This window comes from Camelus dromedarius, chromosome X, assembly GCF_036321535.1.
Source record: "Camelus dromedarius isolate mCamDro1 chromosome X, mCamDro1.pat, whole genome shotgun sequence".
NCBI lineage: Eukaryota > Metazoa > Chordata > Mammalia > Artiodactyla > Camelidae > Camelus > Camelus dromedarius.
Genome location: NC_087472.1, coordinates 78264942 through 78280874, shown reverse-complemented (window position 1 = coordinate 78280874; position 15933 = coordinate 78264942). Strand labels below are relative to the sequence as shown.

General features: G+C 45.9%; 1 long non-coding RNA gene across 2 annotated transcripts; it reads right to left on the bottom strand.

The window, feature by feature from the left end:
* Positions 1-1192: 1192 nt before the first annotated feature.
* LOC116150931 (uncharacterized) lies at positions 1193-2913 on the bottom strand. 2 transcript variants are annotated; one of them, XR_004134772.2, is made up of 3 exons: positions 2838-2913; positions 1918-2005; positions 1193-1566 (listed from the first exon to the last, which is right to left on the bottom strand). It is a non-coding gene; the product is annotated as an uncharacterized LOC116150931 (long non-coding RNA). The 2 variants fall into 2 exon arrangements; XR_004134773.2 differs by lacking the exon at positions 2838-2913 and adding an exon at positions 2121-2720.
* Between the last annotated feature and the right edge of the window lie 13020 nt (positions 2914-15933).

Below are 15933 nucleotides of genomic sequence, written 5' to 3'. Positions count from 1 at the left end.
ATCCTAATAATATTCTGGATCAGAATTTGACATGTAGGGGACGGAGGTTCTGGTGGAGGCTGGGACAGTGGGGCTGAGTGTCAGGTCAGCCTGGGACACTGGACAGAAATATCAGCCAAAGAAAGTTGAGGGGAAGAGAAAAAAATTACCAGTGTTGATTCTTGGCCACTTGGTCACCTCCTCCCAGCCACTTGTCTAGCAGCTGAAGGCAGGGGTCGAATTTGTAAGAGGAAGTGTTGGAGCCAGAGACCCAGCCCCACCCTTCCGGCTCCTCGGGCACAGCCAGGTCCTGACTCATCCTTCCATTTATTCCAGTCACAGTGACAAACTGGAAGAGAAGGGACATGTCAGGTGCAGAGAATGTAGGAGGAGAGGAGAAGGGGAGTGAGGGGAATCAAATAGGAGTGGCTTCTATTTCTCACTGTCACTTCTCCTGTTTAGTTTGTGGCCACTTGGCCCCATCCCCCAGGGAGCGCAGACCCAAGAGGCCAGTGTGCTTCGGGCAAAAAGGCAGCTCTTCCAGCAGCTCAGCCCCACTGTAGCCAGAGCTGTAAATCAGGTCCTGTGCACAGCATGAGACCACTCTTTGTTGCCCCAGTGGGTTAGAAGGGCGAAGACAGAGCACCCCTTCGTATTTGGACAGAAGATGCTAAGTTTGTCCTTTTGCACCTGTGTGGGTCAGGACTGAATTCAAATTCTTCACCTGCCATCCTAGGCCTGATATACTCAAATGGAATTTACTTTTAGTGGCTATATATAGCCTGGGCAGTGTCTGACAGTGACTATAAGATGTATTATACAGTTTGAAATTAAACGTGTATTTTAAAACCTTGCTCATAGGTTTGCTGATATTTTGAAATACTGGTGGCCATTTAATGAATATTGTCTTCCGTGCCTGTGAGTTCCAACGAAGATGGAAAATATTAGGCAAGAAAGTTCCAGAAAGTTCCAAAAAGCAAAACTTGATTTTGCCGCTCTAGCAACTATTCACATAGTTTTTACATTGTGTTCGGTAATGTAAAGTATGCGGGAGAATGTGCATAGGTTATATGCAAATACTACACAATTTTGTATAAAGGAATTGAGCACCTGAGGATTTCAGTCTCCATGGGGTTCCTGGAACCAATGCCCCGCTGTTATCAAAGGACAAATGTATTAAGCACCTGATGTGTACCTGGCGTTGTTACTGTTCCCAAACTCAGGTTCGGTTGCTCACCACTCAAAAGCCAATAATCGGGAGGCAAACGTCAATAGAAAGAAAAGGTGCTTTAATCAGAAAAGCCAGCAATCTGGGGAGAAAGAGGACTCGTGTCCAGAGACCAACTCTGAAGATTCTGCTCGGCCATGACAGTTTTTAAAGGGAAAAATGGGGGGAAGAATCTCAGTGACTTGTCGAGGCAGGAGGTTGGGTTCTGCATCCTTCTCCATTGCGTGCAGATAGCTGACTCTCTCTTCAGATGTTATCTTGCCCTCGTGATCTGCCTGCAGGATGGCCAAGGGGGCTGTTGGGGGTAGAGACCTAGTCATCCTTTAACTGCTTAATTCTTCATTCTTACTTATTTTAATCTAGGAAAAGAATCAACAGGTTAGGCAAGGCATGGTGTGCATTCAGGACAGCATAAGTCAGGAGTTAGTTTCAATTGTTTAGTCATCTCATACCTATAATTAGGTTTTTTAAGGTTACAGAGGGACAGGAATGGGTAAACAGGAAAGGGGCAGGAGAGCTGCTTTCATCACCTGTGTGTCTTTTTACTTCAATCGCACCCATTACACCAAAGGCATCTGTTAACACATCCAGGTGCTCTGTATTGCCCATCAGGGCTCAGGACCCAGGACCCAGGGGCATGGGTTGCTGAGTACCATCAGCGGGGCCAGGAGGATTGGGGAATGGAACGCTGCCCCCCAGGAAGCACTTACCGAGAATCCCTAAACCCCGGCCGAAGTGTGAGTGCTTCCAATGCCAGGCGTGGAGATTTCTTCAATTCACCAGATCAGTTGAGAGATTCTTAAATATTTTGAGCAGAGAAATATTAACAGGAGATTATTTCAAGAAGCCTATGGAGTAAGATTTTGGGGTTTGGGGGATGTGGTTGGGGGTGGGGATCATAAGGCAGGGATACCTGGGCAGGCACAGGGGAAGGGGAGCAGAGAATGGCAGGTTGCAGAGATGGGTAAGGGTAGATCCAAGGGCCTGAGGGTGGGGGACAGCTGACGTGGCATCAATGAGAAGCCCTCTTGTCCAACTCCAGCCCTGCCCAGGCTCCCCCTCCTGCCCAGCCACAGCGCCGGATGCAGCTTGCTTCCTTTATTTGTAAAAAGGGAAGGCTTCATTTTCTTTCTGTATGCATTTCTATATAATCTATCAATATGCAAGATCTGGAAAAGCATTATCACACATGTACCAAATCATTATTCATATTTAGGGGGAGTTTGGGTTGTCATACCTTTTCTGTGTATAGTTAACATTTTTACACGTGTCTCTTGCATTGTTCATTTTACTATTACATGAAAATCATTTTCCCATGATGTTACCTGGACTTGCTAAACAATATTTGTAAAGGTTTCCGAATATTTTTAGAAAGACTGTCTACCCTTGGATTCCTTAATTTGTTATTCTCCAACTGTGATTTCAAGTTTCCTATTTTACAAATAATGCTTGGATAAATAACTTCACACACACACACACACACACACACACACACACACACACACACACACACACACACCCTCTATTTATCTACGCATCATCTAGACATCAAAGGAAGATGAATATAGAGGAGAAGATGGAGGAGGCGGGGGAGGCGAGGAAGAGGAGGGGAGGAGGGCTACTCCCTCACGTTAAGAACCCTGGTCCCGCGGAGTGGAGCCCGCAGTGCGCACGACCGTCACCAGGGCAGTGGCTGCGGATCGGGGCGGAGCGGCCCGGAGCCTGAAGGCGGAGGCCAGCCCCCCATACTGCGGAGAAAGGGGCGGGCGCCTTGCCGCAGTGGCACTTGGCCTTGGCCTTGGGCGGTCTCTGTCTCCCCCTGCCGTTCACGCCGCGCACCTGCAATGGGCAGCTGCTCTCAGTCCTTTCCCGTTGCCGCCTTCGCCTCCTCCATTTTGCTTCTGCATGGCTTTTCCTTCACCGCTTGGTCCCCTGTCCCTCTGCAGTCGTCCGCTTACTAATTTAGGGCTCCCAACTCGAGGAACCCCCTGCGGAACTAGCTGCTGTCGTCAGACCCAGGGGAAAGAGCAGGCCTAGATGGAGCCCAGGCGGGCAGGGACCGCTGGCGACAGGGTCCGGGCCCTGAGGCGCAGTGGCAGCGGTGGCAGGAGAGGGGCTGATCTTCAGCAGTGGCCGCTGGCCGCCAGGGCCCGGGACCCCTCTTTGCGGTTCCTGGCCTCTGGCTTTCTGGGCCCCCTGTATGGGGTGCTGTAAAGGACCGAACCTGGGGGGTCCATGGGAAAGGCACAGCCCTGGCCCCCAAAGCCTCCTCCTGTGGGCAGAGGAAGTGGGACACAAGAGTCAGAGGCCTGGGGTCTCTGTGGTGGGGACCTGCCATTGTCCAAGAAAAACCAGAGCTGGACAGTAGTTAAAATGGTGAAAACGGATTTTATTCAGGACTATTGCATCAGGACTGTTGCAATAGGGTAAAAGAGACCTCAATATAGTACCAGATTTAATTCTGAATACCGAATGGCCAAGTGAGAATTTATCACCAAGGAGCAGTGGGGGCGAGGGGGGGCGAGGAGTGTATCAGTGGGTGGAAAATTACTAAGAGGAAATGTCAGGGGTAAGGTGGGATTCTGGCTCAACCCATCTAACAGGAGTCTTGCTGAGAGCAGCGATGGTGATCAGACATCACCTGGGGAACGGTGGAGGGTGAGGAACCCAGCTATCCAGGGTGATCAGCTATGGAGAATGAGGTGTTCTGGCTATACTGACTTAAAAGGATTCTTACTAAAATTGGACAGTGCAGAGATGAACACAAAAGATGGGGCCTAGTTGAAAAGTTCAGGGGAGCATGAGCAGAGTTTGGTCAAGAAGAGAATCTTTGTCACAACTCCATGGTCCAGGACCCTGGAAATGCCCAATGGTGGCACTTCAAGATGGCAGGACAACTGTTCAGGAGCGGGTGGAGGGGCTTGTGGAGGACAGGAGGCAGCCCCCTCCCCACACCCTTTGCCAGTCTCTCCAGCCCGAGCTGCCAGGGACCAACATTCCTCCTTCCCGGATTCAGAATAACCTCAAGTCCAAACCAGTCTCCTGGCCCAAGGGCCTTCTCCTGGTCCAGCCCCTAAGCTGAGTCAATCCACGTGGGGCCAGGAGGGACCTCAGTGACTCTCCACAAACCCAGTGTCAAGTCACCCCAGGTGGGGGTTCAGTTAACCTCCCATCTCGCCCAGAATCCCCACCTACATGCCTCTGGGTGCCTCTTGTGCTTGGACCAAGCTATTGCTCCTGCGGTTCCAAACCAGAGACCAGATGGGCCTGACCCAAGACACCTAGGAAGGGTTTCCAGGAGGGGGATGACTCCCAGCAGCCAGACATGAAGGTGGATTCCAGAACCCACCCGGCTGCCGCCCCAGGGACCCCACAGACCTCCCAAGCAGAGGCAGTTCAACAGGAGGGCTTCCTGGAGGAGGCGGGAGTGGAGAGCCACAAACACTAGAGCCCAGTGATTCCATCCTGGACACCGATTCATTCACACAGCTTAGATCTCAGAGCTTAGACATGGGCTCACAAAGCCACACTTCACAAAACACACATTTTCCCCGTCTAGCCTTCTATCCACTCATTCACCAAGTATGTAGAGAGCTCCCGGGCTGTGGGGATGCAATGGGAAATCAGAACGAGGTCAGAGGAGGAACGAGGAAGATGACATTACAGCCCAGTGCAGTCAGGGCACATGTCCAGGGGAAGCTGGGAAGAATTGGTCAGGAGGGGAACAGAAAAGTTTACTCCCCAGGAAGTCACGTGAGAACAAAGCTGCGAGTGGTGAGCAGGGATTTGCCAAGTTAGACAAAGAGGGGTTGGGTTCTCTTGGCAGAGGAAGCAGGTATGTAATGGCCCCAGGTCCAATTCACACGGCCCAAAGCTGCCCCAGAGCAGGGGCAGGAAGGGGGGTGTGTGTGGGCTGGGCGAGGTGGGCGGTCACCAGAGTATAAAGGACAAAGCGAGGGGTAAAGGAGATATTTGTTAGGATTTCCGCAGAAATATTTGACCCAAGCCAAGTGTGAAGCAAATTGCTATTCTTTCTGGAATGATTTCTTCCCCTGGAAGAGTCTAGTGACCACCCAAAGTTCTGCCTCTTGGTTTGGGAGTCTCAGCTGATCAGTGACCCGCAGTCTCTCCAGCTTCTCAGTACCGCTGAGTGGGGAGCGTCTTCCTGGCTTCTCCTCTGCCCCACGTCCCAGCCAGGACCTGGGTGACTGTGGGGCTGTGGATGGAGCAGGCCAAGTGCAGGGAGCAGGTTGGCCTCTCCCATTTCCGTTTTTCCTCAGAACCTGAGGGACATCTTGGTAATGAGGTGGAGCTCAGCATTCTTAAAAGTGACTTTGTTTCCTGCCTGTGTTTAACTGATGTCAAAGTGACAGCAAGGAGTTGGGGGGTGTGGGCAGACAGGGCCTGACTGGCTCTCAAGAGCTCCCTCTTGGCCTTTGACCCAGACACTGGGTACTGTGACTGTCACTTACTGGCCTTCTTTGTCGCCATTGGTGTGTTTGAGTACAGTTTGAAATCTTCTAACTTTCTCAAGGCAAATAACACAAAAGTCTGGAAGCAAAGAAGAGTTTAGGAAATGGAAGTCAGAATCCAGGCAAGAGAGGATGAAGACTTGAATTAAGGCAAGAGGCGTGGGGAAGCAGGTAGACACATTCCCCTTGTAAGCTTCTTGTAAACTTGAAATTAGGATGGAGGAAAGCAGTCAGCATGGTGCCTGGCATACAGTAGATGTCAAATAAGTGCTAGGTTGCCTCCTCCATGGCAAGGTTCCAGAAGGATGCCATTCTCTTTTCAGCTCTGGAAATGGCTTCTGGAAGCAAGGGAGCAGAGGAGGTGACCAAGTTAGCCAAGTGGACGCACCCTTCTGTCATTCAAGGGCTCCCTCCGAGGGTGAGGGTTGCCATGGGGGCCTCCGATGGTTCTCTGAGTGGTTCTCAGATCCTCACCCTCCCACCCCAGTGGCCCCTTACCCAACCTTGGCAGCATCCCAACCCCCTGTCTAGTTCGAATTCAGCCAAGCTCTGGCATGAGGTTGTATAACCCAGGGAGAGACAGGTCTTGTTTGGGGGAGCTGGGGGATTAGGGCCCCCAAGTCAGCACTTGCCCACTCTGACATCCCGCCTGTGGAAGCCAGGTGCCTCTGCCAGGAGGAGGAAAGTGCCTATAAGTTGGTCGCTTCCTTCTCCCACAGTCCAGCAGATTGTCCCAGGCCGGAAGCGGAAGAGATCCTGCCTACCTGGAAGCTGCTGGCATTGCTATGCCCAGAGTTCAGAGCCCAGCATGGCTTGGAGGAGACCCGAGTGTGATCCCTTACCCCTGCCAGGAGCGCCTCCATCGTAACCAGCTCTGGGCCTTCCTGACCCTCTTGTGACCTCAGCCTCCGCAGCCTGGGGCCAGGCTGGTACTTGGGGCCCCTCCCCAGCTCTCACCAGGGAAGTTGGTTCAGGGTGGCAACATGAATTGCAGATAGTTAGAGATGAACAGAGGTGACAAGTGTCCTGGAGGCAGACAAAGAAAGGTGGGAAAAGGCAAGAATCTCTAGCATTCAAGTGTAACCTTTTGCTCATTATGCCCTCATTACAATCAAATTAGCCTTGCAGATTAGAAGCACCCATCATGCACTGATGCCATGACACTTCCGACCCAGACTAAATAAGGACAAAAATCCCTCCTCCCCTCAGGAAGGTGGAGCTGGGATGGAAATGACCCCAAACTCCTTCCTCCCCAATGAATATTCCACCCATTCATTTTTATGTATGTGACCAGCTTGCCAAAGAAGCTCCGTGCAACTGCTCACCTGAGTCTGCCCGCTCACCCCTTGAGAGCATCCTACCACTTAAGAAATCCTCACGTTATATTCTTGACCTCCATGTCTCGTCTCTGAATTCTTTCTGCGACGAGACAAGAACCTACTCTCCAATCACAACTCCACATATCTTCCCTGACCCACTTGCCAACAGAGAAGGCTGAGGTAACATTTGATGTGACTTCCATTCTAGATGATCTTTCCACGGCCTGCAGACAAGATAGTCTGTCTCCAACCCACCAGCTATGAGGGGTCACCCAGAACTCCAGGCCCTGGCCCCCCCCCACGTCAAGCTCTCCCTGTCCCAGGGCTCAGTCCCCTGCCTGCTCTGGGGCTCTGCCCCTCCAGCTCTCAGAATCACAGAGAACGAACAGCTCAGTTTGTCTGTGTCAGGGTGGCCCAGGGCCAGGCTGCGACATGAACAACTGATGATGCAGGAAAGAAGAAGAGCTAATCACTTTCATCTGGAAAGATTTTCCTATGTTTCCATTTTTTCCCCTTTCGCTCTATAATAGAGAAGGGATTACTAGGACCAAGGGCATAACTCTCCTTACGTTTTCTTATTCTACCAAGTGAATGTTCATTTCTTTCCAAGCAAGTTATTTTCTCCTCCCAAACCTGCGTTCATTCTACTCCGTCTTTGGCTCTGAGTAGCATCATTTCTCATTCATGCTACTTTGAGATTTGAAAATGACTTTTGTCTGGTTGTGTTCATTTTCATTTCTTTTTTCACAAGGAGGAAGAGCATTTGCCAATAGCTGTCAATCACCTTAATACTTGTTTGCTCAGCCCCTTTGTCACTTTGCCTTTGGAGTATCTACTGCTGTTGTTGTTGTTGCATTTTTAATGAAGTAGAGTTGATTCACAAGTGTTGTGTTAGCTTCTGGTGTACAGCATAGTGATTCAGTTATACTGTTTTTTTTTTTAAGTTCTGTTAAATTAACTTTTTATGAGTTTCTACTTGGTATCATGCAGGAACTGTGCCTGCGGGGCCACAACAGTACAGAGGTGAAGCCAACACATGCCTTACCCTTCAGATGACACCCTTTGTGGGAGAGCAGGGCTTCTAAGGAGATCATTTCAACACTGTAGTAAGACAGGGGTTGGCATCAGGCACAGGGAGGCAGAGCATTTTCCCATGAAAGAAGTTACCAGAGCCCAGGAGGGCTGAGGATGAGGGAATAAGAATGAACCAACAGAAGAAAACAGGGAGGAATTCACAGGCAGAAAGGACCAGAGGAATAAAGGCCTCGGGATAGGAACCAGCACTAGATGGGGAAGATGTAACAAAGCAGATCAAGGCTGAGGTGGGAGAGCGGGAGGGCTTGAAAGATGGGGCAGTTGGGTCTGGGAGGGGCCGGAGTATGAATAGCCTTGAAGTACACTCGAAGGGGTTTGGACTACTTTTTTGGAGATGAGGATGAGCTATTGAATGGCTTTTAGCAGAAGAACGACATGGCAAAGTTTGTCTTCAGATCTGATGCCTCCAGCTGCAGTGCTGACAGTCTAGGAGAGGGATCTAAAATACAAGGTGTATTAGTTTGCTAGGGCTGCTGTAACAAAGCACCACAAACTGGGCAGCTTATTGACAGAAATTGCGTGTCTCAGAGGCTAGACGTCTAAGATCAAGGTGTCAATAGGGTTGGTTTCTTCTGAGGGCTCTGAGGGAGAATCTGTTCCACACCTCTCACCCAGCTTCTGGTAGTTTGCTGGCAACCTCTGGCATTCCTTGGTTTTTAGAAGCATCACCCTAACCTCTGGCTTTATCTCCGCATGCTGTTCAACTCTCCCCTTTTTATAAGGACATCATATTGGCTCAGGGCTCCCCTTTAATGACCTTATTTAAACTTGATTACCTCTGTAAAGACCCTGTCTCCAAATAGGTTCACATTCAGAGGTACTGGGGGTTAGGACTTCAACACATGCATTTTGCAGGGACACTCTTCAGTCCATGACAAAGGGGGAGCATAGATTAGAAGCCTAGGACTTGCACTAAAGCTGTAGAGGGACAGACCAAAAAGAGGGACCAGAACAGAATTCATTTGTGGATATAAGATCCACAAGTCTTGCTGTTTCACGAAATGTAGGGAAAGGAGAGTTCAACTTCCAGGTTTGGAGTGCTTCCATCTCAGAGTTATTTGAGTTTTAGGATCAGAGGGGGGGGGGGACGGGGGGCTAGAGAAGATTGGACTGTAAAGTGACAAGGTCATTCTAGATATACTGAGCTTGAAAGATCTGTGGGACAGTCCCATAGGTCAAGCAGGAGGGAGATCAGAGCTGGAGACCTACATTTGGTGGTGAGAAGGGCGGATATGTTCACTCTCTTGACTGTGATGGTGGTGTCACTGATGTATATACATCAAACTTAGCAGATAGTACACTTTCATATGTGCAATTTATTGCATGTCAAGTATATCTTAATAAAGATGATTTTTGGGAAAAAAAATGCCAAATAACTTGATTTAAAAATGGGCCAAAGACTTAGAGATAGTTCTCCAAAGAAGACACACAAGTGGAAACCAACATATACAAATGGTATATGAAAAGGTGGTCAACATCACTATCATCCGGGAAATGCAAATCAAAACCACAATGAGATATCACCTCACACCTGTCAGGATGACTATTACTAAAAAAAAAAAAAAAAAAAAAAAAAAAAAAAGACAAGTATTAGCAAGGCTGTGGAGAAACTGAAACCCTTGTAAACTGTTGGTGGGAATGTATATTGGCACATCCACTAGGGAAAAGAGTATGGAGGGTCCTCAAAATATTAAAAATAGAACTACCATATGATCCTGCAACCCTACTTCTGGGTATATATCCAAGAGAATTGAAATCAGGATCTCATAGAGATATCTGCACTCCTGTGTTCATTTCAGCATTATTCACAATAGCCAAGATATGGAAACAACCCAAACACTCATAACAGATGAATGGATAAAGAAAATGTGGTGTCTGTATACAGTGGAATATTATTCAGTTTTTAAAAAGAAGGAAATCTTGCCATTTGCAACAACTTGGATGAACCTAGAGGACTCTATGCTAAGAGTAATAAGCCAGATGCAGAAGGACAGATCCGGCATGACTCTACTTACATGAAGTATCTAGAGTAGTCAAAGTTATAGAAGCAGAGAGTAGAATGGTGGTTGCCTGGGGCTGAGAGGAGGGGGGAATGGGGAATTGTTCCTTGTCAGGTATAAAATGTCAGTTATGGGAGATGAATTCTACAGATCTCATGTACAGCATAGTACCAATATATAGTTAACCATATATACCATAGAAGTTAACAATAAGGTACTGTACACTTTAAAATATATTAAGACTCTAGATCTCATGTTAAATGTTCTTATTACCAAAAGAAAAAAAAAACCACGAAAGAACGTAAGGAAACTCTTACAGGTGATGGATATGTTTAGTATCTTCCTTGTGGTGATGGCATCACTGGTGTATGCGTATGTGCAAAGTCAGTCTACATTAAATATGTGCATTTTTTTGTATATCAATTATGTCTCAATAAAGCTTTAAAAAAAAAAAAAAAGAAAGAAAATGCAGGTAATTATATAAGACTTCACGAGGTCTTAAAGGACCGGGCTTGTACTCGCTGCCTACATGGCAGCTGGCAGTTAATAAGCCCTCAATACTCTCCTGTTTATTAACTAGAGGGTAAGGACTAACTCACTGTCTCCGCAGCTCCCTGCGGAGACCCACAAACCCCGCCCCTGTCGCCAAGGAAACGAGTGTCAAGAAGGCGCCTCCCGGGCTCCACAGCGCAGGCAACACCAATGAGAGACGCCCATGGTCTTGAAAGGACGGGGAACCCGGGCGGGCAGGAGGCGACCTGGAAAGGAGGGGACTAGGCAGCCGGCAGAGATGCTGGAGATCAAGAGACTGGGAGAGAAGGATGGCAGAGGGGCCGAGAGAGAGGAAGATGCTGGAGGGGGCGACGTTGCGCCCAGGGCAGAAGCGGGGTTTCTTGGCTGCTCCCAGTCAGATCCCTCCGGACCCAATACCTGGCAGTGATTTGACAGATTGCGAGCTCCTGACCGGAGGAAACAGGGACTCACCAATCCCGTGAGCCGTCTCCTTGCTCGTCAAGTAACCTGTCCCCGCCCCCCAAGCAAAGGAAGGCATTCATTGGTTCGGCCCTTAGATCTTTCCTGAACCCTCCATCTATGTCTGCAGTTGGCAAAGTGCAAGCTCACCCTCTAAAGCTAAGCCCATACCTTCTTAGCGGCCAATGCCAGAGCGACGGGAGCGCCTGGCGGGGATCTCAGGCACTGCAAGAGGAGCATTTACTGTGATCAGAGGCACATCTTACCTTGTCCTTCACAAACCTTCATTCAGGAAGAGCTGAGTGTTGGACGCCCGGAGGAATGAAGAAAGTATCTGCTAGTGGTTTCTAAATACCACTCTCCGCTAAAAGGATATAGGGCTCTTTGCAGAAATGGCTTATTTTATGGCTGGAGCCGGGAAGTACAAGATGGGCTTGGAATATCTTGTGCCAGAAAGTAAGGACTTGCTCAGAGAGTAACTGGGACATGTTAGAATGCTACCGGAGGCAGCTTGAAGGAGCTCTCACTGGGCCAAGTTTGGACAGTTTTGTAATAGGGAAGAACAAATCTGACTGTCTATTAGATCTGTTTCTTTTGCTTTAAGCTTTGTATTCTATTGCTTGTTAATCACTGAAAGGACATTGCCTGTAAGCTGAAATTATACATAATGGCCCATCTCTGGGAACTCTGCCTCCCAGGTAATGAGTATTAAGCTGAAATGCCTTAGTTTAGCTCAGAAAATATCCTGATTAGGCCCACCTGTGAATGACTACAGGCAGGAAGAAATGAACGTCTCCTCTCCGGAGTCTGGCTGGAACCAGGGAAGGTTCGACTTTACTCCCTCCCCTTTTAGTATAAAGGAAGCCTGAATGCTAACTCAGGGGAGACACTAGTTTGCCATCTTCTCAGTCTGCTGGCTTTCTGAATTAAGTCGCTGTTTCTTGCCCCTACAACTCATCTCTTGATTTACTGTCCGGTCCTGTGGCGAGCAGTAGGAGCGTGGACTTGGTAACAGTTTGAGCCCCCAAATAAATAATAATGACTTCCAGTTCCGGTCAAGATGGAGTATCCCCTCCTCCCAAGCCCTCCCTCTTACAGCTAAAAACTCTTGTACATAACACAACAAACAAGCATCGGGAAGGTGGAAAGAAGGTAGGTTAGCTTAGGGGCCGCAAGACTTGAGGAATTTCCCCAGCTTCCTTATTGCTGCTCGTAAATCCTGGACAAGGGATTCCAGAAGCCTCCAACCTGGAACTGCCAACAGGCACAGACCATAAAAAAAAAAAAACCCCAAAAGCTACAAGGGAGGTCTGTTTCCTTTACCCAGAGGCCGGGGCAAAGGGTGGCCTAAGAACAGAAAACCTTTCAGATAATACCAGCCCTATATCAAACACCAATGGAAAACCCAGCCCTTCGCCACCCTCCCACGTTTCATCAGGAGAGCAGGGAGCTGATACTTCACCCCACCCCTCATCAGGGGGAAGTGAACTGAGCCTCCGCCCTACCTGGCATCCACAGACTAATCAGGGAAGTACCAGTTAGTTCTAATCAGGATTCCCCATTCCCTGCACCTCTGATGTCAGCAGGGCCCAGGAGGCCAGAGAGCTTACACTCCCACACGGAGGTAAGGAGATGGTGCTGGTCTGTGCCCTAACTTAGCCGCGAAAGTGGTGGCAGACTGACGGGAAAGATGAGTTTCCACCCTACCCTGTGGGAGGCTGTGGAGGCTGTGTGAGTAGTTGCTCCCCCACCTTTGCTGGGCTGGCGTCGTCCGAAGGGCCCAGTGGGAAGTTGCATATACACACTTATCTCACCCTCCTAGTGACACATAGCAACAGGGTGGCCACTAGCTGAATAAAATAAGGTGAAATCTCACACTGTAATAGCTCACCACTGAAAGATTAAATATTATAATATTCAAAATACTCTGGCTGCAATTAAAAAAAAATCACTTGTCATACCAAGAACCAGGAAAATCCACAACTTGGATGAGAAAAGACATTCGGCTCTGAGATAAATCAAATGTTGGAATTATCTTTCAAAGATTTTAAAGCAGCCACCATAAAATTGCTTCAGCGGGTAATTACAAATTCAGTATTTCACCATTAAGTATGATGTTAGCTATAGGTTTCTTGTAGACGCGCTTTATCAGCCTGAGGTAATCCCTCTCTCTCATTTGGTCAGTTGCTTTTTCTGTGTCAATTGATATGATCGTATGGTTTTTCTTCTGCTGATATGATGGGATAAATTGATTTTCAAATGTTGAACCAAATTTGCATACTCATACTTTCATATGTTGCTGAATTTGGTTTGCTAATATTTTGTTGAGGGTTTTCTGTCTATGCTCTTGAGGGGACACTGGTCTGTAATTTTATTTTTTGTGCTGTTGTAATAGGGAAGAACAAATCTGACTCCATGTTGGATCTGTTTCTTTTACTTGAACCTTTGTATTCTGTTGCTTTTTCTACAAGTTAGTCACTAAAGGGATGTTGCCTATAAGCTTAATATACATAAGGCCCATCTCTGGGAACCCTGCCTCCCAGGTAATGAGCGTTAATCTAAGATGCCTTTGTTTAGCTCATAGGAAACCTTCTGACCAGGCTCACCTGTGAATGACTGCAGGAAGAAGAAATTAACATCTCCCCTTGGAGTCTGACCAGAACCAGAACTTTAATGCCTCCCCTTTTAGTATAAAAGGAGTTGAACTCTAACTCAGAGAAGCTGGTTCTTTGGCTCACTAGTTCACCATCTTCTCAGTCTGCTGGCTTTCCAAATAAAGTCAATATTCCTTACCCCAACATCTTATCTCTCAATTTATTGGCTTGTCGTGTGGTGATCAATAGGAGCTTGGACTGGATAACTGTCATTGTCTTCTTTTGGTACAGGGTAATACTGGCCTCATAAAATGAGCCTGGGAAGTGCTTCCTCCTCTTCTATTTTTGGAACAGGTTGTGTAAAATTGGTATGTTTAAATGTTTGATAGATTTCTCCATACAAACTTCAAGATTTCTTTTTAGGGAACTTTAAATTTCAAATTCAATTTCCTTAATGGCTATGAAACTACTCAGATTATTTCATCGTGGATAAGCTTTTGTAGTTTGTGGTTTTCAAGGAATTGGTCAGTTTCTTCTAAATTATAGAATCTATGAGAGTAAAGTTCATAATATTTTCTTATTATCCTTTTAATGTCTATAGGAACTGAGTGATACTCCTTTTCATTCCCCATATTGGTCATTTGTGTTTTCTTTTACTTTTGTCACACCTGCCAGAGGTTTATCCATTTTACTGATATTTTCAGAGCTTTTTGTTTCATTGATTTTTCTATTGTTTTCCTGTTTTCAATGTCACTGATTTCTGTTCTTACCATCATTTCCTTCCTACTGTTTGGATATATTTCACTCTTCTTGAGACAGAAACTTAGATTATTGATTTGAGACTTTTTCTCTTTTTCTTAAGGCAAGCATTTAGTGCTATAAATTTCCCTCTCACCACAGATTTAGCTGCATTTCATATCTTTTAATATGTTGTATTTTTATTTTCATTCAGTTCTATGTTTTTTTTTTAATTTCCTTTGAGAATTCCTTTTTGACCCAAGGATTGTCTAGGAGTATGTTATTTAATTTCCAAGTGTGGAAATTTTTTCATTCTTTTATTAATTTCTAGTTTGTTTCTATTATGGCTAGAGAATATACTCTGTATAATTCAAATTAGTTTAAATTTCTTCAGGTTTTTAAAAAATGGTCCAGGATATGGGCTATATTGATGAATGTATTATGGACCCTATATATATATATAAAATCATCTTCCTTTTGGTTCATTATTTTTTCACTTCTTCCACTGCTGATTTTTTTTTTTTGTATAGTAGTTCTATGAATTGGTAAGAGTGGGGTGTTGAAGTTATTTTTAGTGCATTTGTCTATTTCTCCTTTCAGCCCTATCTTTTATGTTTGTTTGTTTCATGTATTTGGGGCTCTTTTGTTTGGTATGTGCACATGTAGGATTGTTATGTCTTTCTGGTAGGTTGATCTTTTTATCATTATGCAATGTCCCTCTTTGTTTCTAGGAAGAGTTTTTTTTTTTTTTTTTTTTTTTGGTTACTCTGAAGTCTACTTTATCTGATATGAATATAACCACTCCTGCTTTTTTTTTTAATTAATGTTTGCATGGTATATCTTTTCCCATCTTTTTATTTTCAATCTACTTATGCCATTGTATCTGAAGTGAGTTTCTTGTAGATAATATTGATATGATCTCCAATATATATAGAGAGAATATTTAAGACAATTATATTTTTAAACTGGGGAGGGTAAAGGAAGTAAGGTTTCTGCACTTTATTCAAAGTGGTAAACATTGATACCAATAGATAAGTTACATATCTTCTGGTTACCTAGAGCAACCACTAAGAAACCTACAGAAAGAGGAGTACTCAAAGACATCTATACAAATCAATATACTCAAAACACTATAAATAAATCAAGATGGAGTCCTAAAACATGCTCCAGTAGCCCATAGGAAGGTAAGAAAAGAGAATGAGAAACAGAGGAAACAAGCAGAAAACAAATATTAAAATAGCAGACTTAAACTCTAATATATCAATAATTACCTCAAATATAAATGGTCTAAGTTCATCAATTAAAAGCAATTGGCAGAGTGGATTAAAACACATGATCCAGTAATATGCTAGAATATCTAAAGAACTCTTAAAATTCAACATTAAAGAAACAAACAATCCCTTTAGAAAATGGGCAAAAATATGAAGAAACGTTTTGCTGAACAGGATATGCAATGGCAAATAACCACATGAGAATATATGCAACATCATTAACCATTAAGGAAGTGAAAATTATAACCACAATGAGCTGTCATTA